Source organism: Triticum aestivum, chromosome 7B, assembly GCF_018294505.1.
Source record: "Triticum aestivum cultivar Chinese Spring chromosome 7B, IWGSC CS RefSeq v2.1, whole genome shotgun sequence".
NCBI lineage: Eukaryota > Viridiplantae > Streptophyta > Magnoliopsida > Poales > Poaceae > Triticum > Triticum aestivum.
In genome coordinates, this window is record NC_057813.1 from 142,431,565 (window position 1) to 142,456,797 (window position 25,233).

General features: G+C 42.5%; 1 pseudogene; it reads right to left on the bottom strand.

Annotated features, from left to right (window-relative positions):
- Positions 1-314: 314 nt before the first annotated feature.
- LOC123157778 (uncharacterized) lies at positions 315-12,039 on the bottom strand (annotated as a pseudogene).
- Positions 12,040-25,233: the final 13,194 nt, after the last annotated feature.

Here is a 25,233-nt window from a genome sequence, read left to right on the forward strand (position 1 = left end):
AGAAGGGAGATATGAGCGTGGCGATATCTTTTCCTCTTTTGATAGAAGCCCACATGCCCACTCTTCTATCCCACCTATCCACATGGGGTATCAGTGGCCTCGTGATCTCCATGAACAGAGATCACTACACAAAAACAACTATATGAAAAACTTGCTTGCTTCTTTGAATCTCGAAATAACAGAACATATAGAAAGTGTTTCTGTGATTTTTCCATTCTCTTCGGGGAACCTATAGAAAGATTATCAGACGGCTTTCATTCCCTTCAGGGGGGTGTTCCTTCAGAGCAGTCCATATCATCAGATGAACTCCCTAATCAATCAGTTGATGAATCATCAGATGAACTCCCTGATGAATCAGTTGATGAATCATCAAATGAACTCCCTGATGAATCAATTGATGAATCATCAGTTAGCTCATCATAATCCGTGTCAAGATCTGATTCATCAGTTGATGAATCATCAGATGAACTCCCTGATGAATCAGTTGATGAATCATCAGATGAACTCCCTGATGAATCAGTTGATGAATCATCACTCTCCACATTTTCATGATCTGGAAAAGGGGGCTGCAGAATTCTGCAGCTCCCGGGGGGAGAACGTTTAAATCAAAAGGAAGAACAAGGACGAGTAAATGATGGAGACTAAAAAAATGATTTAAGGTGGCATTGTCCACGGAGAAACCACCCCAAAGCCAAGTCACTATGGTATCTCCTACTACTGGTATGGCGCTAGCTAAGCTTGTAATTAGTGTTGCTCCCCAAAAGCTCATCTGACCCCAAGGTGGTACGTATCCTATAAAAGATGTCACAATCATTAATAGGAATATGACAATTCTGCCGAGTATTCCATTCATTTTCATCATAATACTATGATTCCTTGCCCGTGTGGAACATGTGTGAGCATTGTGTTTTTCCAACAAGTGATCCGACTGGAAGAAGTGTTATATGAGGAATTCGAGATCAAATAGAGAATCTGTCTCTCCATTCCTCGTGAGCCACTTATTTCTCTGAAATCAGAGATCAGAGTGATTTTCCTCCTTTTTCCCAAATAGTCGACGGTCTTACACCATTGGGATACTTCGGATAAACTAGAGTACATATATGAGAGACCGGTGCTAAAACCTTTTCTCGAGATATCTTCCAGATTCTTAGGGTCCTTGCTCTAGATCTCGCCCCCCCGACGCGAAAGCAGTTGGTTCCGTAGTTTGAGAATTATACTAATTCCAAGTATTCCATTATTATTATTAAATAAGAGAATATAAAAAGTAAAGAGGAGAAGACATAACCAGAAAAATTGTGAGAAATAAGTTAATTTATCAAGTTGAGGCATTTCGATTTGGATTTCAAATAAGAAAGAAAAAAAGACTCCGAACCGTACTTTTGCTATTTTATATCTATACAGAGATTGACTTTCCAAAATGGAATCTTCGCCATTTCTGATGTGAATGAGGGAGGTTGTCTTCCCGGGTAGGGGTGACCGGAACCCTCCCAAGTCATCGCTCAAGAAAGCACCACAGTCACACGAGAAAGAGTTAGGACTATGACGAAGACGAGCAAGCCTTTGTTGGGGAGTGATCGGGGAAGAGTCGAGTACAAGAGGAACGTGGAAGCAAGACAGGGCTAGAAGCGCCAGGTGCGAATATAGACCATCAAAGAACTCCACAGTAGAGCAAAAAAGAGAAAGGCAAAGCTCGCAAAGAACAAAGGCCCAACCATCAGATCCAACACAAAGCCCTCAAGATATTTAGAGGCTTGGACTACTCTCTCTAGTAAAAGAAAGGAAGCACAATGGGTGTTGCTCTATTTCTTATTAGTGAGGTATTCTTCTTCATTTCAGTATTACGGGCATTCTTCCATTCTAGTCTGGCACCAACAGTCAAACTAGGAGCTCAATAGCCACCTGTTACTACAAACTTGTTTTCATCTGGCAGATAAGCTTTTGAGAAGAGACCACTTTGATAACGAGCTTTCGGGTTGCCGTATTGATACCGCCCTTCGGGGGAATAGGAGAATAGCATGCATGAGAGAAGGATTTAGGGAAAGGTACCCACCTTTTAACAGGAGAAAGGTTGCTTATGTGAAAACTTCCCTTGTGGTTTAAAGTTCAAATAGATCAGGTGCCTATGTTGTTGATACACCAAAAGATACTAACGCTATGCTCCAATGCGGGATGAGGGCCAATGATTGTGATGAGTGGGGACCTTAGAGCTAGAAACCTACATACAGTGACCCTTATGGGCTGGCTATGTATGAGACATCAAACCGTCTCTCGGGTCCAAAGTTAACATTTCCAGGCCTGATAGTCTTCAACTGAAAAAAGTAGGGCGGAGAACTAGTAAGAATTGTGCCTGCCATTCAATTCGTGACGTGGATGATCCGCCGACGGAGTCGATTAGGTGAAACGGCTCTGCAACGTTTGTTTGTTCATAAAGGCTGCATGCAGCCATGAAATTCATATTGCATGTCGATATTACTCTACCACTCTATAAATGGTATATAGATATCTTCACTTCATCACAAAGAAATTGAGTACTAGCACGCATTGCTATGGATGCTGCAACCGCAAACAGGATTTCTGCAATTGCTACCAAAACGGAGCAACTTCAAAATGAGATTGAAGGGCACCGTAGAGTGCTAAACAACCAGTTGAGAAGTGTTAGAACAATGGATCCTGCAAAGAAAGAAGCGTGCATTCGCGCTACCAGAGAGCGCATAGAGGGTTTGGAGGAGAGGCAGGAAGCGCTGCGGGTGGAGCAGCAAGTGCTCTTTATTCGTCTAGCATCTCGCTAGAATAGAAGAGTCTGTAGACTCTTTTTAGTTTTCTAAGGTTGGTTTAAATTCAATAAGTGTCTGGAGACATTTGTTTTCATGTCAAGTGTTCTTTGTCTTAGTTTGATTCCGATCTACTACTATGCTAAGTGTCTTTGTTTGGTTTGATTTCTTGTGTTTGCATGTATGGGCTAGCCGTCAGTGTTCAATGCTTATGTTAATATAATAACGCCAAAATGTGCTACAAATTCATGTTCAAGTTGAAATAAGGCCGAAGGTCTAAGTGTACTACTGGAGATTATATATTCCAGCTCTGAAGTTTCCTTTTGAGCCCCCGTTCTACTATGGTTTGGATTCTAGTTGAAGCGTGTGACCATCTATTTAGATGAGGAGACTGAGTAAGAAACCACTAAGCAGAGAGCAAACAGATCAATCTCTATCTATGAGTTTCTCAACCAAGATCCACTATTCAACCAAGACCCGCTAACTAATACTTTTACCCGAGCTTAGTTATTGGAAGTTGCAGCCGAGGAACTCTTATCCCTAGCCACAGTTGTTGCAGCACAAGGCTTTGTCGTGATTGGGTCATATGTCAGTACTCTCACATTCCCCGTGGTCTCCCTAGTATGCTGAGCTGAAGTGAAGTAAAGTGAAGCTGCGGGCGATGATGGACTGATCCCATGCTATTCAGGCGCCTGACAACGCTCGCCCCAATGGTGATGAGTCTGACGGTGGCTCAGATGTTTCTCTTCCTGATCCTTCAAGGTCCCCCGTTCTTGACTTTGTCCAAACGCCGTTGGCGCTCTCCCATCCGACGGTGCGGGCTCTGCGTGTCGCCTATGGCAACACTACCCGAGTGGTGTATTGCATAGTGGATCCATGGGTACCCCGTCACTGCTTCATTTTTATCAACATCCGGTAAGCAGAACGGACAGAGAACTGTCCCGATTTCTCATAATGCCAGGACCAAAAGTCCTCCATCCGCACAGCAGCAAAAGTAGGCATTTCTTTGATACTTACTCATATGTGGCTAGATTTATCACCATTGGAGTACTACTATCACGGGATGCCTCGCACGGTCTTCTCGTTCATCAGATGGGCAGACGGCTTTCCTTAATGGGGAGTTGGATGAGGAAATTTACATGGAGCATCCAGATCAAGAGTACCCACGCATTCGCCTAACCCCGGGTTTTTTCGATCAAAATGAAGATTTTTTAGAAAATAAGTCCAAAAAGCACCTGACCTTGAAAGGAATCACCAGTTACTTGATCTATCCCCGCGGTAAGTGGGAACGAATGTGACAGCCAATGGTAGTAGGATTTCCACAGGTTGAGCTCCTTATCTTTTGACTTTTCTAAGGATAGCCGAGTAGATATACTCGAATGGGATGAATCGAGCACGAGAAATCACTAGGCATAGGGGAGCCATAAGGAAGAGGAGTAATATCGTTCTAAAGTTCACGAATTCGATTCATTTTGGAATCGATAAGTGAACACGGAATCTCGTCTTGTTCCCCTTGGTTCCAAGTCGATTTCGCTTGTCGAAATCATTCAATCCATAAGTTTTTGTTTTTTTGATCGGAATTTGGGTCAGCTGAACACTTATTTTCTCTTTCAAAAGTGGTGATGGTGTGGGTAAATTCCATCAATATCTTGTTTCCCCTTTCCAAGGCAAATATCGGGGAAATCAGTGATTCATTGTTAGAAAGAGAGCTGAGCGATAAAGTCTATAAAATGGAGCTTGATCGGTAGCTTCGGCCTCCCAGACCCAAATTAAGTTACCAACATGGAATTACATTTGAAACCTGACTTCCTATTTGTCATTGGAAAGAACGGAAGAGCATTGTATTCCTCCTAGGAAATAATACAACAGGTAAAAATAAGAACGGAGAAGATTCGTTGATACGGAGTTCGTCCATTTTACAAGCGATCCCCTATTCTGCATCCCGAAGATCATACGGCCTAGAGCTAGAGAGATCATTACAGATATATAGGGACAACAAGAATCATTAAATACCGGGGATACCTTACTAAGCATTTCCTAGATCTTGAGTTAGGCGTAGCTACTTCCTCCCCCCATGTTCTCCTGATTCCCCATCCTTCCGCTGAAGCTAAACCAGTATCAGTTGATGGCGAGCATAGTAGAGGCGGATTTATCATAAATAAGCAACCGGCTTTCGAGTAAAAAATAACTTATAGAAGCACTTGAGCGTGGTTTTGGCCTATAGCCGGAGGGAATGTTTTTCAAAATCGACCCGATTTCAGGCATTCGTAGAGGGGAAAGACAGCCATGCGATAAGCGAGGGAGAGGTCTGTCTTCCCAAATTAGCCATTCAAGGAGACAAGTTCTACCATTGTACCTTGATCTGTGGAACTGGAGAAGCTCCTTTATTGCTATAGTTCTTGTTGAACCTTTTCTAAAGTCAACAATTTCTGCAATCAGGGAGGAGGCATCGCCTTACTTGCTATACCTTAAACCTCATCAAGAAAGTAAGCTCAGCGAAACCGCATTCCCAATCAAATAAAAGATTAGATGGGCTGATCCCTGAGGTCGACCGCTATTGATTTTCTAGTTTTTTAGCTGACTCGGGACCTTCCATAGAAAACCGAGTATGAGCAACGGTCGGGTCTGCTGCCCCTACCTTCTCAGCATACAGCTATAGATTGGATAAATGGTATCTCTTCGAATGTATGCTACAAGAAATGGGCTGAACTGATCTACAGGGAATGCAATAGCGAAAACAATTCCACTCTATCTCATATTTTTGTATCCTTTTCAAGGCCCAAGGTGAGCGCATCCGGGCCTATTGCTCTTGACCTCTTCAGTTGTGCGGGCACAAATATGAACTGGTCTAAGTTTTTTCTTGATGATCCCCACAAGCTTCTCTTATCTACTTGAATGCAAATCATAAAAGAGGAAGTCGCAATGCATTTTATTTTTAGAAAGAATAAAAGACACGTGGATGGTATCGATCAAGAGACATGGCTAAAGGATGGAAGTGAATTAGAATCAGAGGGTCGTCGAACGAATTCCCAATAAATGGAAGATCTACGTGCAACAAATTTCATATAAAAAGTAAAGTAGGCGATTTCACCGAGAGGCCTATTGAACTAGCTCCCATGCATGGATCTGCATTGTGTGCTTTCGCCGGGGCGAGAGTGAAAAAGAAATGTACCAAGAGTTCCGTATGAATTAGGTTTTCCTTTCCAAAGAAATGAGATAAGGAGCAGTAAGGCCTCGCAGAGCGTCAACACCAAGACATTGTAGAGCAACGTCTTGCAACTATGTACAAAGCCTCCATTCCCTAGGTGTCGTGTTTGAAAGCATAGTCTTTGCCATAAACCAATTACCCTCCGCTCCAAATGGCTCTACCAAGGATCCCACAAAGTTCCGAAACCAAGTTTCTCAGAAAAGGCCTGGTATCCATCTACTCACAATAATTTGAATGTAGAACTGAAGAAGCACAATTTCCTTCTTCGAGAGGAATCCGACCGAAGAGAAGTGAGCATCATAATAGCTTGATAAAAAGATATTTAGTATAAGAGGACGTTCGCATCAATTATCACGCCTCTGACTGCTGAGGACGAGGTTCGGGTTAATGATATTGTGAAAGGTATCGTTAAACCAGGTCTGCCTCTGTTAGTTACGAGGTATATAGCCATGGATCTCATCTATTCCGCTTAAACAAGGGATAACGCGGGTTCCGACCTGGAATCTGGACCCCCAATTAGAGTGTGTTTAAAGAGATTGGAGGAACTCTTCCTCGGTCTCCGTATCCAAAGATACTAGTAATTAGAGCTTCAAGTGTTCGGTTCTATTCACCATTTTATTCATAGTAAGGGAGAGAAGTTCAGTCCACTTGCTCTTTGGCCGCATCGGTAGATACCCTGCCCTCGCATTAAAGCATTGATCTAGTCCTCTATTAGATATGAATTTCCCATTGGAAATCGAGGTACATACTCAAAAAATCCTTGGTTTTTGCCTTCGGTTAGCAATGCGTCTAAGTTTAAGATCGTATTCCATCTTCGTAAGGACATAGAAAGGGGTTTCGGTAGTGACTGTCCTATCAATAGACCGAATGTTCATCAGTTGCCCTCACGGCCTAACGCCATTTTTGAGCTCCATCACATGCTTAAGAAGGACTTGCCGCGGAGCCAAGGCCTATTTATGAGCCAGATCTAGAAGATCACTGCTTCCGTGTTGGTCATTCTAATCACAATGAGAACTTCTCCCAAAGAGGGTTCTTATTTCATTTCAGTAAGTAGTCGATTGAATCGGTTTCTAACATAAGGAATGTTTTATTATAACCAAACATATCATCCAAGAGCCGATCTCTTTTTCATTAAGTATCATTAACAGACCGCTTGCTTACGAGGTTGGTAGCCGCCTTGGAGCCGAGGCAGACGGAGGAACCTCTCGAACCTGGAATCCACTTTCCACTTTTCCTCCGTATGCTCGGGTCTGCTGTTTGACCAGTATCTAATGCTATTTCTTACTTCGACCAGACGGGCACTTTCGCATTAAGCAGTGAGATCGCCTGCTCCTTTTGAGATTGGCATTTTTGACTTCATATTTCATAGGTCACCATAAAAATTCCTACCTTTCAAATTAGCATATTTTTAGGAACATATCGAACTTTCATCCTGCATTATCTGTGCAAAATTTTATCATTGTTTAACTACTTCCTCAAACCATTCAATGCGCTATCCCCATCCTCTCATTCATCTCTATACCAGAACAATTAATTAGGCCCATCCCTTCTATCATCGGCCTTGTTGAACTAATTACTTTCGTCTTTGTGCCACCTCAAAGAAGACATTTGATCATGGGCTTTTTTTTGTGATGAGGCTAGTTTGAACTATGCTTTTTCTCCTTTCTACACCGCTCTTGACACAAGTTTCGCACATCCAGTTCTCTTATTAGAAACTCCCTATAGATATACTTCTGACTGACTGATTATGGCTTCCCTCACTAGAGAAGGAAATGTCGGGAGGAAATAGAGATGATAGGACCACCTGAATGCTGGAGATGAGTGCTCGTCGTATTCCCTCGAGGAAAGCGGAGGCCCTCGCGGAAAGATCAAAGAAAATGAAAAGCACAGCCACCTCTACCTAGAGCAAAGAAGCTTTGCCAGTCTTATAACCGGATTCACCATAATCAGCTTTAAGGTCCTAACTCTCAAATCGGATATCTCTTTCGTTCACGACAATTGCATATTATGTATGATTGGTGATTTGAAATTCTTTCTATTTACTATTTTGATGGAATTCATGAACGAGTAGATCAAAGAAAAGAAAGCAAAGCATTCACTCCTAAACTAAAGAACTAATCTACTGAGCTAGCCTCCCGTTATGCACCAATGCTTGAACAGGACCGTTGACCTTTACCAAGCCAGTTTCCTGTAGTTGACCAATACAGTTCGACCGATTGAGACAGCAGGGCGGATGTGACCGATGGATTTGAAGAAGGAACTCATTTTTTACGGATTCAGACCGTTTACCAGAAGAGCGGTATGGTTCAGAAGTGGTACTCATAATACAGATATCGTTTAACGAATTGCCCGATCGGTTACCAATTCAGTAAGCCTACCTATACCTCCTCAGGTTCCAGCCTACCTGCTCATCCCGCGGACCCAGTACAGCAGCCTTGACCCCTGGTCCCGATCCACTAACTCCAGGACCTTCTACTTCCACTGATCCGACAGCATCAGCCCTCATTTCATCAACTCAAGCCACTCATCCTACGATTACTCACACACGGGATAATACTCGCAAGCCTCGCGCCTTTCCCGATCACGTTGTCAACATGGCTACCTTACATCCTTGGCCTCTTGAGTCCTCACCAACTGAGCCCACGTGTTTCTCTATGGCCAATAAATGTTCCATTTGGCATTCAGTTATTTGCATAAAGTTAATGCTTGCAGAAAAGTGTTGATTATAAATAAGTATATGAACAATTTACTATACAAGCAAATCTTTGCTTGTTGTCATCGCAAGCAAGTAGGTAACGCAGATTTCAATTTGCAGTAAATATAATAAATGTACGAGGCAAAGATATAGGAGGTATGAAACAAACATAAATTTAGTACATGTCAATCACACTCAAGGATAGATAATTTAGCGTTCCATCACAACATAAACTAAAAACAAATGAAGAATCTAGCTAATAAATAAGTCAAAACGACGCTCGTCAAGCACAGTTTGCTGCGATCGTGCCAGCGGCATCACCGATTGGTTGGCCGGATGTGGTCACAACAGGCAGTAAAAACCTTATTATAGCAGTTAGAGTAGTGGTTTAATACATGTATGTCCACATTATACATCGATCAAAAATAATTAGACATTCGAGATATGTCTGCAAGATGGCATACCTTATTTTGCATTCTGTTCCGTCTAGAACATAAGATGAAACATATGGCATGTTAATAAAAATGTGTTAAAAAGTAAAATGTGGAAAAGCATAACAAAGTAAGTAAGTTTGTGTGTGAAAAAACATACATACCGCGGAGGATCTCCTTCCAAGCTTGTAGTTGGAGCGACCAGCTGAGATGTTGGTATGGGGAGCCACAGAGGATGCTCTTTGACTGATAGCTACATAAACGCATATTACATCTTTCCCTTTCCTTTTTTCTGCTAGCGAGCATACCTCGCGTGTCACGAGCCGGGATTGAACCAGCGCTTTCCGGATTTTCGTCTGGATAGATACCTATCAGATCGCGACTTTGATTTCTCAGTTCAAGAGGAGACCTCCCTACATCTGCGGGCTGGCGGTCCTGCCGGCCAGCCGACACAAAATCCAATTCGAGTTTTCAATATGGAGCCAGAAAGAGGCAATAGTTAGGATGTATATGCGCCTAGCTTTTTGTCTCTTTTATCGCAGGAAGTTCTCCAAAAGTATGAAAGGCCGGAGGGCTTTGTACCAACCATTCTAGTGTGGTTGGATTCTGTTCAACAGCCCAAGGACTTTCCGCACATTTTTGGTTCTTTCCACTGCTTGAAGTGATTGCGACAACTACGAAGAAATGATGAATCCCAACTACGGATATATAAGAACCGAAACTGCTCAGAGCATTCCATCCAGCGTAAGCATATGGATAATATGGAATGTGACGTGGCATACCCGAAAGCCCTAAAATGCATGGGAAAGAAGGTTAGATTAACCCCGAAAAAGTGATCCAAAAATGGATTTGGCCTAAAGTTTCAGGATATGTCCGACCAAAGATTTTACCCACCCAATAGTAAAATCCAGCAAATAAAGCAAAAAACGGCTCCCATAGAAAGTACATAATGGAAATGTGCAACCACCTAATAAGTATCATGTAGAGCAATGTCTAGCCGAGAGTTTGCTAGAACTATTCCAGTGAGCCCTCCTATGGTGAACAAAAAGATGAACCCTATAGCAAATAACATGGGTTTTTTGTATTGTATCGAACCTCCCCACATGGTAGCGATCCAACTAAAGATTTTGATTCCTCTGGGCACAGCTATGAGCATGGTAGCTGCAGTGAAGTAGGCACGCGTATCAACGTCTAAGCCCACAGTAAACATATGATGAGCCCAAACTAGAAATCCAAGAACACTTGTACTTATCATGGCATAAACCATGCCTAGATACCCGAAGACCGGTTTTCTTGAAAAGGTCGATACGATATGACTAATAATACCAAATCTAGGGAGAATGAGAATATACACCTCTGGATGACCGAAGAACCAAAAGAGATGCTGGTATAATATTGGGTCTCCCCCTCCTGCAGGATCAAAAAAGGTTGTATTAAAGTTTTGATCGGTTAATAACATTGTAATTGCCCCCGCCAGTACCGAAAGTGATAATAAAAGTAGGAATGCTGCCACTAGAACGGACCACACAAAAAGTGGTAATCTATTCTAGGTCCACGCATGTTGAAGATAGTTGTTGTAAAATTGATAGAACCTAAAATTGATGAAATACGTGATAGATGAAGACTAAAAATTGCTAAATCAACTGCTCCTCCAGAATGGCTGGTAATACCACTTAAGGGCGGATAGACGTCCACCCAGTGCCGTTGCCCACTTCTACTAAGGTTGAGCTTAATAGGAGCAAGAGACTTGGTGGAAACAACAAGAATGATATATTATTTAATCATGGAAATGCCATGTCAGGTGCACCTATCATAATCGGAACAAACCAATTACCAAATCCACCTATCATCGCCGGCATAACCATAAAAAAGATCATTAAAAAAGCATGAGCCGTTAAAACATTATAAAGTTGATGATTCCCACCAAGAATTTGATCGCCGGGTTGGGCTAATTCCATACGAATCGGTACGGAGAAGCATGTGACCATCACTCCTGCAATGGCACCGAAGATGAAATAGAGAGTCCCAATATCCTTGTGGTTAGTAGAGAAGAGCCATCGAACCATATTTGTCATTTTTAATTTTAGAAATGAAAATGTTCCTTATCAAAGAGGGGCCGGGGGGTTGGAAGAGAAAAGAATCATAATTACTGAGCTACCCCACTCTTTTTTTCTAATTCCCTTCTAAGATCCTACGACTTAAACAAGTCGAGAGCATGCTCGTGCTCACCTCTTTTGAGACTTGCCTTGCTCTTGGGGATTTCTTCCCACCGGATCCTCTGTTCCACTTCCAGGCACCTCCTTGCGTAGCTTTCCGCCTCAAGGAGATCTCGGTTGTGGGAAACAACATTACGAAAAAAACGGATCCTCCCTCATTCTCCCGCAGATCTTGATAAGACGCTTGGAGAACAGTGAAAGAATCAGTTGCGTGAATATGGTCCAGATAGGAATGAAGCGCTTTATCGACCAAGTAGGGCTCGATCGGTAGATAAGGCCATACTCTTTGATAAAGCGCCACCAATTCCTGAATGACATCTTGTCGCATAGAAGAGAGCTTTTCTTCCATTAGGAAGAGCTTAAGCCGCCCAAGTATGTCTTCCAGGGGGGTATTGTGATTAAGCTTGTTCTGAATGAACGTAACCCATCCCGGATCCTGCTCGTAAAGACTCAGATAGAAGTTTAGCCCTGCTAAATGAGCTAGAGCCTGGGGGTCTTGAATCTCTGGCGGGAGAGTGATCAGAAAGGAGGGGCCGACGAAGCACGAAATAAAAAGATTGAAAATAGGTATTAGGCATAATATAAAACGACAAAGGAATAAAAATATACAAATCGAAAGTAATATCCAATTATATATTAAGGGAAACTTAATACATAAGAAAAAATAGAAAGTAGTAAAGCGGGTAGTGGAGAAGAGCCATCGAACCATATTTTTCATTTGCTTTTCGTTTTGAAAACTTGACTTATCAGAGAGGGGCCAGGGGGCTGGAAGAGAAGAACTTGAATACTAAACTCTGGAAGAGAAGAACCTTAATACTAAACCAAGTTTCGGGAACTTCTTGGTGACTTGATTGGTTCCCTTCCCCCAATTTTCAAAGGATGATTCCCGTGAAGGTGATCTCGATCACCATTCTATGACATTTCTGGATGCTTTTGAGAAGCTTTTCCTTTTACCTAATGTCGGCTACCGATAACTTACTTCATGCTATTACTAACACTTATGACTGAGCCGCACTTGCTTTCCAAAAGAAATGGAAACTATCATGCCTGAGACTAGCCAATAGAAGAAAGAGCCACAAGCAAGCCATAGCAGCATCCTTTTTCTTCGGTTTCTTCAACAATGCGAATCTACCTCACTCCTCATCATAACTCAAATACAAATTCGAGTTCCAAATTGATATTTCCTCACGTAAGCAATAAAATGTGAAACCAATATTCATCATGAAACTTCAGACACTGATGATTGTGAGGTTCTGGAAGAGAGACGACGTAGGCTGAAAAAAAGTAAACAGAAAACCACCCCTTAAACTCATTTGCTCAACATTCTTTCCACAACAACTAGAAAAGTGGAGAAAATCCAATAAGGGGAGGTCCCGGTGAATACAAATCAATTGGAAACCGAACCCCGCATTCATGTCTCTAACAAGGATGTCTAAGCTAAGCGGCCATGGACCCATGGACCCGGGGAATCTGAACCATTAGGTAGAGTTTCAGCTGAAAGAAAACCAGGTCAATCTTCCGATCGCGAGTCTTTACAAGCTTGAAACAACTTAAGCACAGGCGGGAGTCGCCCCTTTTAAAGTCAGTATTTATGCGGCGCTGAACTAACGAGCGGATACCTAACCATCGAAGGACAAGAAAAGACGGATGTATCTTTCATTCATACCGATCATATGTGCTTTTCTCAGGACTCCCATTTTACCATTGCTTAAGCCATATTACATAAAGCATAGTGAGTGATACGCAATGCTGGTACCACCATGTTTTTTTCCTCACTCTATGTAGCCACACTCGTTTGTCCATTTCTACTTATTATTTATGTTAAGTAGTATCCGTTGGTTGCACTGGCGTTCAGGGATTGCAAAATCCATAATATCAAGAAGCGGTAGGAACCTGGCTAACTTTGATGCAGATAACATGATGTAGAAGAAAGTGGATCAACCAAAGTAGACCTTGATCGAAAGGCACCACAAGGCAAACCAATAGAGTGTGGTGTAAGTGGTGAAGAAGAATAGGAATTGGAACTGCTTGAACTAGAAAGGGCTTCTACTACCGCGCTACCTCGGGAGCTCCGGAAACGGCATACTCGCTTCACTCATCTGTAATGGTATCCTTGAAAGCTAGCTAAAGTGGGTTCTAGACAAAGTTCTCCTAAGCAGGGCGGAAGGAAAAACAAGAGCAGTATAGCTCTACATTACGCTTCGGGGGCCTCGTCTTACTCACTCACCTTCTACTAATCAGACCGTGACAAAACAACCAGCCCAGTAATAGGCAAGGACTGGCTGGAATCCCTTTCTGCATTGTCCTTCTCTATTGGGGGATCCCAACACCTCAGCCACACATCTTTTTCGTTCGCTCCCCATTTTATTCTCTAAGGAACCCTCTCCTTAATGAGCGTAGATTGATGGAGATGGCTTTTGTACCGGTCAATCTTTATATCCTTTCTGGCATAGTTTTGTAAAAGATCGGCATGTGATCCATCCTTTCTCCTCTGTCGTGGTTCATGCATTCTTCTTTTTTGGAAAGCGGATAGGGATCGGGTGAATTAGAGAATAGACAGACGTCCGTTGGCATTTCAGCCTTTCTTCTCCTTTCAGGGCCTATCCGAAAGAGAATCCAGTACCTCTTGTTTCTAAATATCAGAATAGGATGGGCAACAACGGAACAACAAGAGCAAGACCGCTCCAAACTAAATCACAGTAGAAGTTATGGCCAATCAGTCTGGACCAAAACAGCAAGCGGAAGGTATCCGAAAGTCCTACATTAGCACCAAGCCATCCCCCAAGGGAGGGTATAACGGAGTGTGGTAAAATCCAGTTGCTAACGCTCCCGGCTGTGGGTTCTTCACAATTAGCAGGGCTTCTATTCTAGTACAGAGATCACCACTTGTTATGACAGCGTCTCCTTTTTCGAGTTGGTTACTGTCTTGTTGAGCAACGTTTTCCCGACAATCTCCACTTATTAGGGTGGCCTCTAACAGGTCGGGAGAGTACTAAAAATCTGGCTCATACGCCTCGCAAGATTGAACATCTGCGAAAGTCGTCTCGAAGCTTGACTCTCGAGAGAAAGTCTTGCCTACCAGTGACTTATTTTACGGAATAAGAATGCCTACTGTACTAGCTTCTTTCTTGACTCCATTAACTCAGTTTATAGAAAGGAATCCGTCCAGTTTAGTAAGAAAGAATAGAGAAGAAGAAAGTCACTCGTCAACTCCTACTTTGGTTATTGAGACTTGCCCTCGTATCTGACCTATGTGTACCTATTCCCTAGCCTAAGTAGCTTACCCACTGTCCTAATAACTGTCTGTCAATCCGGCAGCTTACCCTACTGCCTATCGACTCTACTGTCCTAAGTCTCCTACTCATATACCCAAGGTCAAATACTTTGCAGGGCAACAAACTGATTTTCGAATTGCTTAACTGCTGAGAGCTAATATCGGGGAGTAGTAAGCCAGCCCACCACAAGATGAATGAGTGCTCCTCTCCTATGACGACTTACTAGCCAGGTTGAGCCTTTGAGCCATAATAGGAGGGAGAATCTGGTTGATTTTCCAGGGAATGATTATATGGATTTCAAGGAGGATATTGTTACCTTCATCAAATTGATTGATAACTGGTCGTCGATTGACAACTACTGCTTTTTATAGTGAGAAAGGAAGGAGGGAGGGGATCTCAACAAGCCATGGATATATAGCCTACAGCCGAGTCCACAAAGAAGACGGTTTCAAAGCTCGAAGAGCATATTTGTGAGGCTGATCCCTAAGTGCAGAGTTTCATGTGATGAACAACGAAACTCCATTTCTTCAAACACAACCCTGTGCCACCGATAAATGTTTGACTTTGACTGTGTTTTTTTTGGGCTATGAAGATTCTACTTATACCCAATGATGGAACATTTGGAAAATATGTTCAACAGGGTCTTAAGAAAGGCAAATTTCAGGCTTGTAGTTTTTAAGATCATCTCGCTAATCGAAAGATGAAGGATAGCGAACACTAGATGGCTAGTGGCCTTATGCAAATAAAGAAGAGGGATGCCTAACCAATTGATCCTAAAAGATCTTATTTGAGATAGGTCAGATTGGACTTAGTGGCCAACGTTAGGGGATGGTAGAGTCAATATGGGATGTGGAATTCCAGGAAAAGTTCTTATCCGCGCTCACTGATAATGTGAACCTGGTCCTTAGTTTCCTCCAACTGATTCCTGTTTTTTTTTTGAGCCTTTTTCAGTAAGTCCTTAATAGCGAAAAATGCTTTGACTCTAAGGGTTACCTTGGTACCTTTATTCGGATATGCTTCTTTTCGGACAGGAGGGGCAGATTGACATTCAGGCAATGGCACATGGATTCTATTGAGAAGGGCTGGCTGCTCTCGACGAAGGGGTGGGGGAATGAGATGCTGGGAGATGGGAGTTATTGGTGGATTGAGAGGGGAGCAGATGCATGGGCTAGTTCAATCTTTTTTCTCCTGCCTTCCTAGCCTTATGGACAGGAGTCCTCTGGCCTAGTCCTGAAACTCTTCCCGTAGCCTTCCTTGCACTTATTGCCCGGCATACCTCGGAAGGCATACCCTGGAACCAATTCATTCATCTGCCCTCTTTGTGATAAAGCTTTTCCTTACTTTGCTTGCTGGCTCTAAGCCCACCTCCTTTACTACACTACACCCTCTCACTCCCCCTATTCAGCCCGAAAGGCTTCTAACTTCCCCAAAACCTTACTTATTCAGGGAAAGATTCGGAACTTAGGGTCACTGCCTTTCATCCGCCTTTCTCTCATATGCTTAGAACCTATCCATAGAAATGGAACTCAAAACTTCGAAATAGTTTCGAGGAGAGCCGAGAGGACACGTTCAAGGATTAGTGTAAAGTAGCAGACAAAGGGGCGCTCCTGCTTAGGCATTAGGCACTAGGCACGAGAAAGGACATCGTTCTCGGCCGTCCATTCCTTCCCGGAAAAAGGCTCTCTTGCATCTTTTGCTTCCCCACCCGGCCTCTATTCTAGATTCACCGTCTTCGGATGCATCAGTCTATTATGCTTATGCCTAATATTAATACTGGCTAGTTGCTTCAATTACCTTACCCCACCGCCCCTCCTTTTAAGGAGGTTTCAGAGCACCTAGTCATAGCTTGTCACAAGAAAGGACTGATGGTCGAGTCCCCGTGCATGAAGTCAGTGGATTCGAGTGAACTGGCCGTACTACAAATCGACATACTTGAGGAAGCTTCTTACTAAACCAAAGAAAGGGCAACTCCAGTTGTGTTGTCGATTCCCTTCTCCTGAGAGCTTTCACACTCTGGGATGGGAGTCCCTTCCAAGACTTGACCAAAATCTCCCCACCATTTCTTGATTTGAAGCAGTTTGGAGGCCTTCTTCTAGTTACGATTTGCCCTCGTCTGTTACTATAGATGTTCTAGCTTTAGTCTTTATTGTCATTTCGAGTTATGCATTTGGAATGCTCCCCTTCCAAGCAAACTAAACTAACCTTGCTAAGTGCTAGCCAGGTGAAAGTGCTTTTCGCTAGTAGTTTTGGTGTTCTCTTCCCTTTAATCCAATTGAATCAATCGATCAGAAGAATAAGAACAAGAAGGCACTGTACTTTTAATAGGCCCTACTTCCGAGAACAATTATTTCACTTATTTCTAGTTTAAGAAGGACCTTGTGCGCGGTTCACGACTCCCGGTGCTTAGAGATGCGGTTCACTACAGCAGTGGTAAGAAAAGCAAGAAAACAAGTATCAAGAGATGGAAGTGAAAGAAGAATTGTTGATCGACCGGTGGTTTGGGTCTTGCCTTTTAGGATTCGGATTCCTATTGAATTGACTTTGCCTTTGCCGAGGAGCAGAAACCAAGCCCTTTGATTTGATCCAGTGAGTGATGTTACGAGCAGAAGCCTTGACAAGTTGAATCTGGTACCGAAACAAGGATGACATTATTGAATATATTCTTCTTTCCTGTGCTTTGCCTTTCCCATTTTCCGTACCTTTCATAGTAGTTACTCGCCACTAGAAACAGGATTCATGAATTCAAACTAAAAGCAAAGGTATCGCTTATTCCATTTTAGTGGAAATATAGGGATGAAAGTTTCTCTCCTACTAATTTCGATTGCACATCTAATGAAAATATATGCACATGAATGTTCAAAAGCAAGGCTATCCCCTTTGCCGTTACCGAGGATCTATCTTTGTCCCTTGACTCGAAACCGAGGAAAGCGTGCGCTCGACCTCCTGGAAGGAATGCAATTATTGGCTTCATAGTCCTCGTATAAATTCGCTATCGCTCCAAATCGTGGGAGCCGTTTCAACCATTTCTGCTCTACGCTGCAAACTAGGGGGCATAAGCTACCAAACCCCTGGCTAAGAATCTATATCATACCGAGCAATCATTCTGTCTTCTTGATAAGAAATAATGCATGAATCCTCTCTTTGAGCTCACCTACGAGTGCACCTAACAAGGTTTTCCAGACCTAATAAACGTTCATTGCAAAGAAATGTTGACCTCTGATTTAGAGAGGATCAACCACAGTTTGAGAAAAGAAAAGTGCACACCGGCATTATGCCTCGTAAAGCTACCCCCATTCATAGCTTTATTCACTGTCTGCTCGAATAGCTTCATTTCAATGTTAGGATAACCCGCAAGGTCGTCTAAAATAGCTTCCACCTATCTAGTTTCCATGTGGCATGCCAACCACAATCACTTCATCCCTTGGCTTCTTTATCATAGCTGCCTACCTCTTCAGATCAAGGATCAAAGACTACAGGAGCTCAAAGTTATTGTCGCACACTTCCATCTAGGAGATGCATGTTAAGCTATCCCTTGTATTATAGCCTAGGAGATCGATTGGCAGGCCTTGTTCTATGAAAAGAGTATCCTTATGGTTTAGGAACCCCAACATCTATTGAAAAGTATGATGCACCCCTCGGTTTACCAACATTTCCATTCAATCTCATTTAGATTCTATTAACTAACAAGCCGGGATCCAATTCCATTTCAACCGTTGAGGTCATTAACGAACTAGAAAAGAGCTAAGGAACTATTTCCAGATACCTAATCGGGTGCTGAACGAACTAATACTTCAATATGTCATTGCAATTTCAAATGGGTTTCGATGGCACTCAAGCAGCCTCACTACTTTGATCTCAGTAACCTAATGATCTCCCCAAATCAACTCATTCTCGGAAGGAGACATGGCCAAGGGTGAACAAAATATGATGGATGAGAATCTCTATTCCCACAAAATAACATGATTCACATGCTCAATACCCAGGACGGTGGATCCTCCCGCCTGGCAGGTCTAAGAATACAACCCATACAACACAGTTGAAACCAATTGTCTCTCACTTCAAAGATGGACCCTCTGTTCCTTTGAAATGCCTTTGATACATCAATTCTGCACTTTTGAAAGTGAAGATCTAGGTCTAAGAGGAATGAAATGAGCACACTAGGAGTTGTCTATTCACATGTCATATGAAAAATACTTATTTTCAGAGAGTGCCTCCAGGTTCTCCAGTAGCTATGTCAAACCACAACTCTGTACTAGCCAAGAGGCTTTGGTACTAACCAACACACCAGGATTCAAAGATGCAAAAAGAAAAAGGAAGATAATACCACTGCTGTAGAAGCACGCCCTTCTCTTAGTTGAGAAGAAAACAGGTAAGAAAGTCTAGAAAGTTCTGAGACTGGGGTAGGTGAATCCATTGACCTTGACGTAGGGCTTTCCCCTCCACCTGATGGTGATTGACTTGCTGAAGACCGGCCCTAAGCCATTAATGAATTGAGCCTGGTGAACCATTGACATAGCACTCTGCGGGGTGAAGGCTATGCTTATCATGATAGTTTACAGAAGCTCTTTCCTGACCTGGAATAGATGAATCCTAACAAGATTCTAGACATACGCGGGATGAAACAACATCTACTCGAATTTCATTCACAAAGCCATCAAGGCGGCACTCAAGAGAGGTTGTTGTCTACCTAATGCCATCCCTTCGATCAGATTGTAATGGCAGTAGCCCCGGTTTCACGGGTTTCGATACCCCAGCAATGTGCAAGAACATCCTCGAAAACGTTTGATGTGACTTCACCTGAAAGTGCATCTGGAACCGCTCCTAGTGCTGATTTAGATGTTGTAGGAACGAACAAAGATTGTGGTGCTAAAAAAAACGGACAACAGGATCTGTCCTCTATTAGCGTTTGATAGCTCATTGCTACCTCGCCAGAGGGATGGGGAGATAGACTCTGACCCAGATCTCACTATAGCCGCCAACAGATCAATTCATTAAGGGCACACCCAGGAAGAGAAGAATTCTCAATTAGTTCATTGAGTTTAGGAAAGGATGTCAGTTTGGAACAGTTGGTGGAGCATGGTGAAACGCGCTCATTTGGAGTGGCTGAAACAGAAACGTACTCAAGAGCTACTTGTCTTCCTAAAAGCTCTAGCAATGCAAGACATGTCCTAATGTAATAAATACCGGTGCTCTCGAACTCAATCAGCACAGGTACAGGGCCAGGTGCTTCTCCAGCTCTTGGTACCGTTTCTTGTGCCCCACCTGTATAGCTAGGGTTAAGTAACCCGTTCAGGAGAAGATAAGAGAAACACCATCTGGAAAGGTTGGATCTATAAAACACCATTTTGGTTGACAAAGCTATCTTTACATTATAGGTGGGGTCTTTGGATAGCAGGTAATGGCTCAGCTTCTACTTAAAAAGCGTTTTAAGCGGGTTTCCTTATTTATTTGTGGGTCTCTCGTACAAGATTCTATCAGTTACAGTGGATTCCATGGATGGAGCTACATCTACTATCCGCTTGTTGTCCCTAAGCTGATAATTTCCCGAGCCTATTTGTTTTTTTCGGGGAGGGGCACATAGCGATAGATACTTTAGAAACCTATCACTAAGAAGCGGGCTCACTGAAAACCAAACTGTTCGTATTTCTTTAAAACGCTGCTGCCCTAGTCGGGGGTCTGTCTATAGAAGAAGGGGATCCATAGGAAGAAGCAGCTCCCCGAAGGAATCCTGCTAACTACCACCTACCTACCTCCTGCTTTTGTTCAGACAAGGCGAGTTTCCTAAGATTCACCCACTGCGGATACACTAAGCGTTCTTCCCGTTGGTAAATCTGATTCTTGCAAATCAACATCAAACTTAGAAGCTTCATGGGGTCTGGTCTCGCCATTTGGCAATTTAAGCCAAACAAAATACAGTATAGAGGTTATAACCAATACACAAGCAGGCGTGAACCAGTCAGAAATTAGAATGGAGAAGTAGACACAGAAGAGGAGGTGTTGGGATAGTATCGATAGCCGCCTTTTCACTTATTGCTAGGAGTGATTGTGGGAGAATACATAACATAGGTGAAAGCCAAACAGCATATATGACCTGCTCAGCCCAATGGAAGTGATTTGAAACTGACGTTTCTTTAGAATTCGATTAAGAATAAGAACATAGACCGGCTTCTAGAAAAAGAGACGAGCCCTCTTCTCCATCTGTAGATTAAGGAGCAACATGCTGGTTCCTTTTGTCATTATACCTAACGGCTGTGGGCAGAATGAATGAAAAAGCAGATAAAAGACACTATACATACCAATAGAATGAGAAATCTAGAATAAAGCTAGGTGACGTCACGGTATTTGAGAACCAATTGCTTCTTTTGCTTTTCACCAACCTTCATGTACAATCTTATTTCGTATTGGAGTACAGCCTATCGTAGGCCCAGCAAAGGCAAGACGGAAATCAAGCATTAAGTGAAGAAGCAAGTTCAATTACTCAAACATTGGAACTTATTGTAAAACACATTCCGTCGCCCACGTCAGATCATTGCCTACTAGCCATGAGGCTTATGAGTCCAGCGGAGGAGGTGGAGGGAAACGTATGAGATGAGGAATTTTGACTTGCTACACTTACCAGATGTGAGGTAGTGAAGTGCTTTCCTTCCATAGCGAACTTTCCCATAGCCGTAGTTCCAGACTCTCCGAAGCCTATGACCAAGAGTAAAAGCACTCAGCAGGCTGCACCAATTAGAGAGAGTACATCGTCTATTCATTCCACTCATTCCTTAATGTCCAAAGCTAAGAATTCAAAAAGTTAATAGGTGGGTAGGTGTTCTTAGGTTCATAACATGCCTTTCTCGGAAGCCTTGTTGAATTAATGGCAAGGGAGATATTAGCTTAATGGCTTGGCTATGCTTGACTCAGCAGAAATCATTTATGACGAATAAAATCAATCAGAGGTAGTACCTCTCCTGTAGCCGGGTATGAGAGGTCTACTTCGGTGAGAATAGATAGGGATAGAAAGACCATCCTGGTGCACATGCTATGGGTCTTATTGTTTGTTGGGAAAGCAAGGAAGACTAGCTTTGGCGTGGGAAGCTTACCAATTTATGCGGTGGCTACTCGATTGAGAAGAAAGAGCGGTTGTTACCCGCCTCCACTATTAAGCAGCATGAGCCACTAGACTGACTCGATATCCGTGTGTGGATCCGCCCGAAGGCAGTCGATTGGAAAAGATGAAGACAAGGAAGAGCCATTCTTCATACATAGGAGCGAGTGGTCGAAATGGAAAGCGGACAAACGGAATTCTGTACAACTATAGGGTTCGATTCTTTCTTCTGTCCCAGGTCCTTTCTTCTCTTGCGGATCTTTCTTACTTTTATTCCTCAGCTCGCTTACAAAAACTACATATTTTTTTTAGATATGGACCTGGGGTTCTCGCTTCTGCGCAAGCTATTTCTGAACCTGCCTGCCTTCGAGGAGATGGGTTGGTTCATACGCTGGACCTACCCTAAGGAAGGAGGCTTGAGGCGCGCTAAATACAATTGTTTTATCAACACGGGGTGGAGAAGGCATTGCAATTTCCTGCTTTTATGATTGCTTCGATTCCTCTGATTCTTCTTCTGACAGGAATTACCAATCCTTTATTGGCTATGTCATCCTATGTTTAGTAGATGTATGCTATGGTATGGTTACTAGGTAGTGTTGCTCGATACCCGAGCTTGCACCAGTATTAGCTGGCTATTCCACTATTGCCAAAAGAATTCTGGCTATTGGCTTTCCAACTTTCACCTCTCTGCAGCTTCTGGAGCTGCTTGAGCGCTTAACTTCTACCAAAGTGTGGTATACATTGGATGGAATTAGAGTGGGCGTGGCTACCTACATCGGGCAAGAATAGCAGTCGTATTTCATTTTGTACCACCGAATAAGATAGCGAGAAATCAGATCAAGAATGGAACCTGTGGACCCTCCGACAATACGAGCCCTTGTTCGCTTGGTTGCTCAACCCCTATCTCCCAGGCTACGACCTATCACATTGCCTTCGACGAGTCTATATCGGATGGGTGTTCAAGTCTTTTGAAAAACCAGCCCATTCTAGTCTATCTGTCCCACTCTAAAGAAGATAGTGAACCTGAGGTTGTGTTGTCTCCAATCCCACGAGTCTAATAGGAAGAGCTAGTCCTCTAAAGTAAAGTAGGAGAATTATGGCTAAATAAAAGAATTCTTACTTTCACGGCCATCAAACATTCCAAGACATCTCTTCAAGACTATCCGACTCAGCTCTGCGTAGGCAGAGCCAGGAACTAGATCTGTATCCCATGATCAGTAATCTTACAATTACACAACCACCAGATCCTTTAGGTTTGTTTGATCTATCGATAACTGATAGACAGACGCCTTTGACACTTCCTCCAGGTGGAGTTGATTAACACTCTCATGGTTGGTCGATGGAAATAGCAAGACGAGACAGACACGATAATCTGAGAAATATATGTGGTGATCCCTTAAGAAATATCTAAGAATTAAATGTGTCCAAGATTCAATTGATTGGTTGAATCCAAGGTCTCGATCTAGTCCATCTTCCTATATGATATTCTTAATAATGCGCAACACCAAGCCTGAAATTGGGGAATGAATTAAATCGATTGCCTTCCTTTCCTGGACTAGACTGAAACAAATAGGCTGCTTCCTCATCTGTACTTCAACTAGGAGGTTGTTGATATCACTCTAGATTCTTGAAAGGATATTGGATTGATTTCAAATCAAGGAAACTATTGAAATCAGGTAGCGAACATATTGTTCCTTATTCTTTTGTCCTCCTCGGCTCTAGTTGAACAATGCACACACCCCGCTTTAGCTACACATAATAAGGTGATCCGTGAAGCAGCTAGCTATTAGTTAGTGCGATGTGCAGTGAAGTGAGAGATCTCTCTACTCTAGTAGACCAGATGAAATAGCTGCAATGACTAATGTTTGATTGGGAAGACAGAATACATACGTTGACGTGCCCAGTCGAGCTACCGCAAGGTAGTCTAGTTAAGGAAAGGAAACCGGCTATTCCCCTCACGCTAAGGGTGTGATTCCTTACTCTCCCACAAGATCACACTAAATACAATAGGTGTGTGATCTACTAGATTCTTATAGAATCAATTTATAACCTTAGTTGATAGACAGGAACCACCATCCCATGACAAAAAAGGGGGGCGAAGGTTATTTTGTACCAATGAAGACAGATTTCTCTCTCGAGCTGCTCAAAGATCTTTGAGTGGCTTACGAGGTAGACTTGATCATGATCCATATACAACCTTCTCCCATCAGCTTCTGTCTCTAAAGATTAGAGTCATCGACGCGATTCCAGTCCAGTGCTGATAAAATCCTGCTGTCCAGTTCAGGAAAACAAGTGATTGATTAGTTCCATTGGTCTATTGGCTTCAGCTTCCTTTGCACAAACCAACACCTATTTGGATTCGTTTGAGAAGAGCACATTCTTGAGATGCTAAGGGCTGGCCAAAGGGCTAACTAAACTAATAAGATCTCTTCTTCCTTCTCTTTTATGCTTCAGCGAATCGACTTCTTCTCGATGATGGACATTCCACACGCATTTCTAGAGTAAGATTCATGTGCAGCCTTTCTCGATCGTTTATTATTCTTGAATAGAAGATGATAAGATGCATACCCCCTCCTCATTAACTATGTTACTTATTTCCTCATAGCCTCTTGATGCAAAAAAACATATTCTTTCAAGGAAAAGACCTTTCTAATTAAGTGTAGTTTTTCACTGACTATTCTAGTGTAGTTTGACTCAAGTATATGTTTTCAGAAGTCTCAGATTGCATGCATTTCTTAAACAGTATTGCACACTACTAACTAAAAAACTAGTACTTTACTGACAGGAAGTTAATAAGTATATAATATGCAAACAATCCCTCGCTTGGTAGTTTCCTTTCTTTCCTACCACGCAATCAATCTCTTGCTTACTTAAAACTCTAGTTTTGTCAGACAACCTTGCTTCTTTCTTATAGCAAAGTGTTGAATCCATAAGCTTTCATCGGAGCCTGCCACCAATCAAATTAGTTACTTAATTCCTTAACTACCTAGCTTGCAGAGAATAAAGTAGGCTTTGGCTGAGATACGTAAAGGAGGAATAGTCAACTATACTCCGAATGTGCTTTGAGCAGATAGATATGTAGGTTGCTAGGAAGGAGGTAAGCGCTTGTCTTTCTTATGTCAAGAAGTAAGAAGAGGTAAAACTCCTAAAAACAACCTGATCTATGTTGAAAGTTTATGTCAGCAAGCAAAGAGATTGCCTAGGGCGAAAGAAAATAAAAAAGATAATAAGAAAATAAGTGTTTCAAGCCAAAAGATAGAATGTTGTATTGCCATAACCTATGTACTTAAGCGAACTAGCAAAGAAAGGCGAAGAATGGCTTTGTTCAAGCCCAAGTCAAAATCTATCTCTGATAAAGCATTCAATCTTTCATCTTTATATTCATTATCTGCAAGTTTCGAGTCCTTCTTTGACTTTCTCCTTTCGGCACTTTTTAGTCATAGTAAAGATGTGCTGTAAGGATCAAGAGTGTACCTTATTTGTTTTAAATTCTGTTTTGCTTTCATCAGCCTTATTATGGGTTTGCCTGAGGGTAGCCTTATATTCG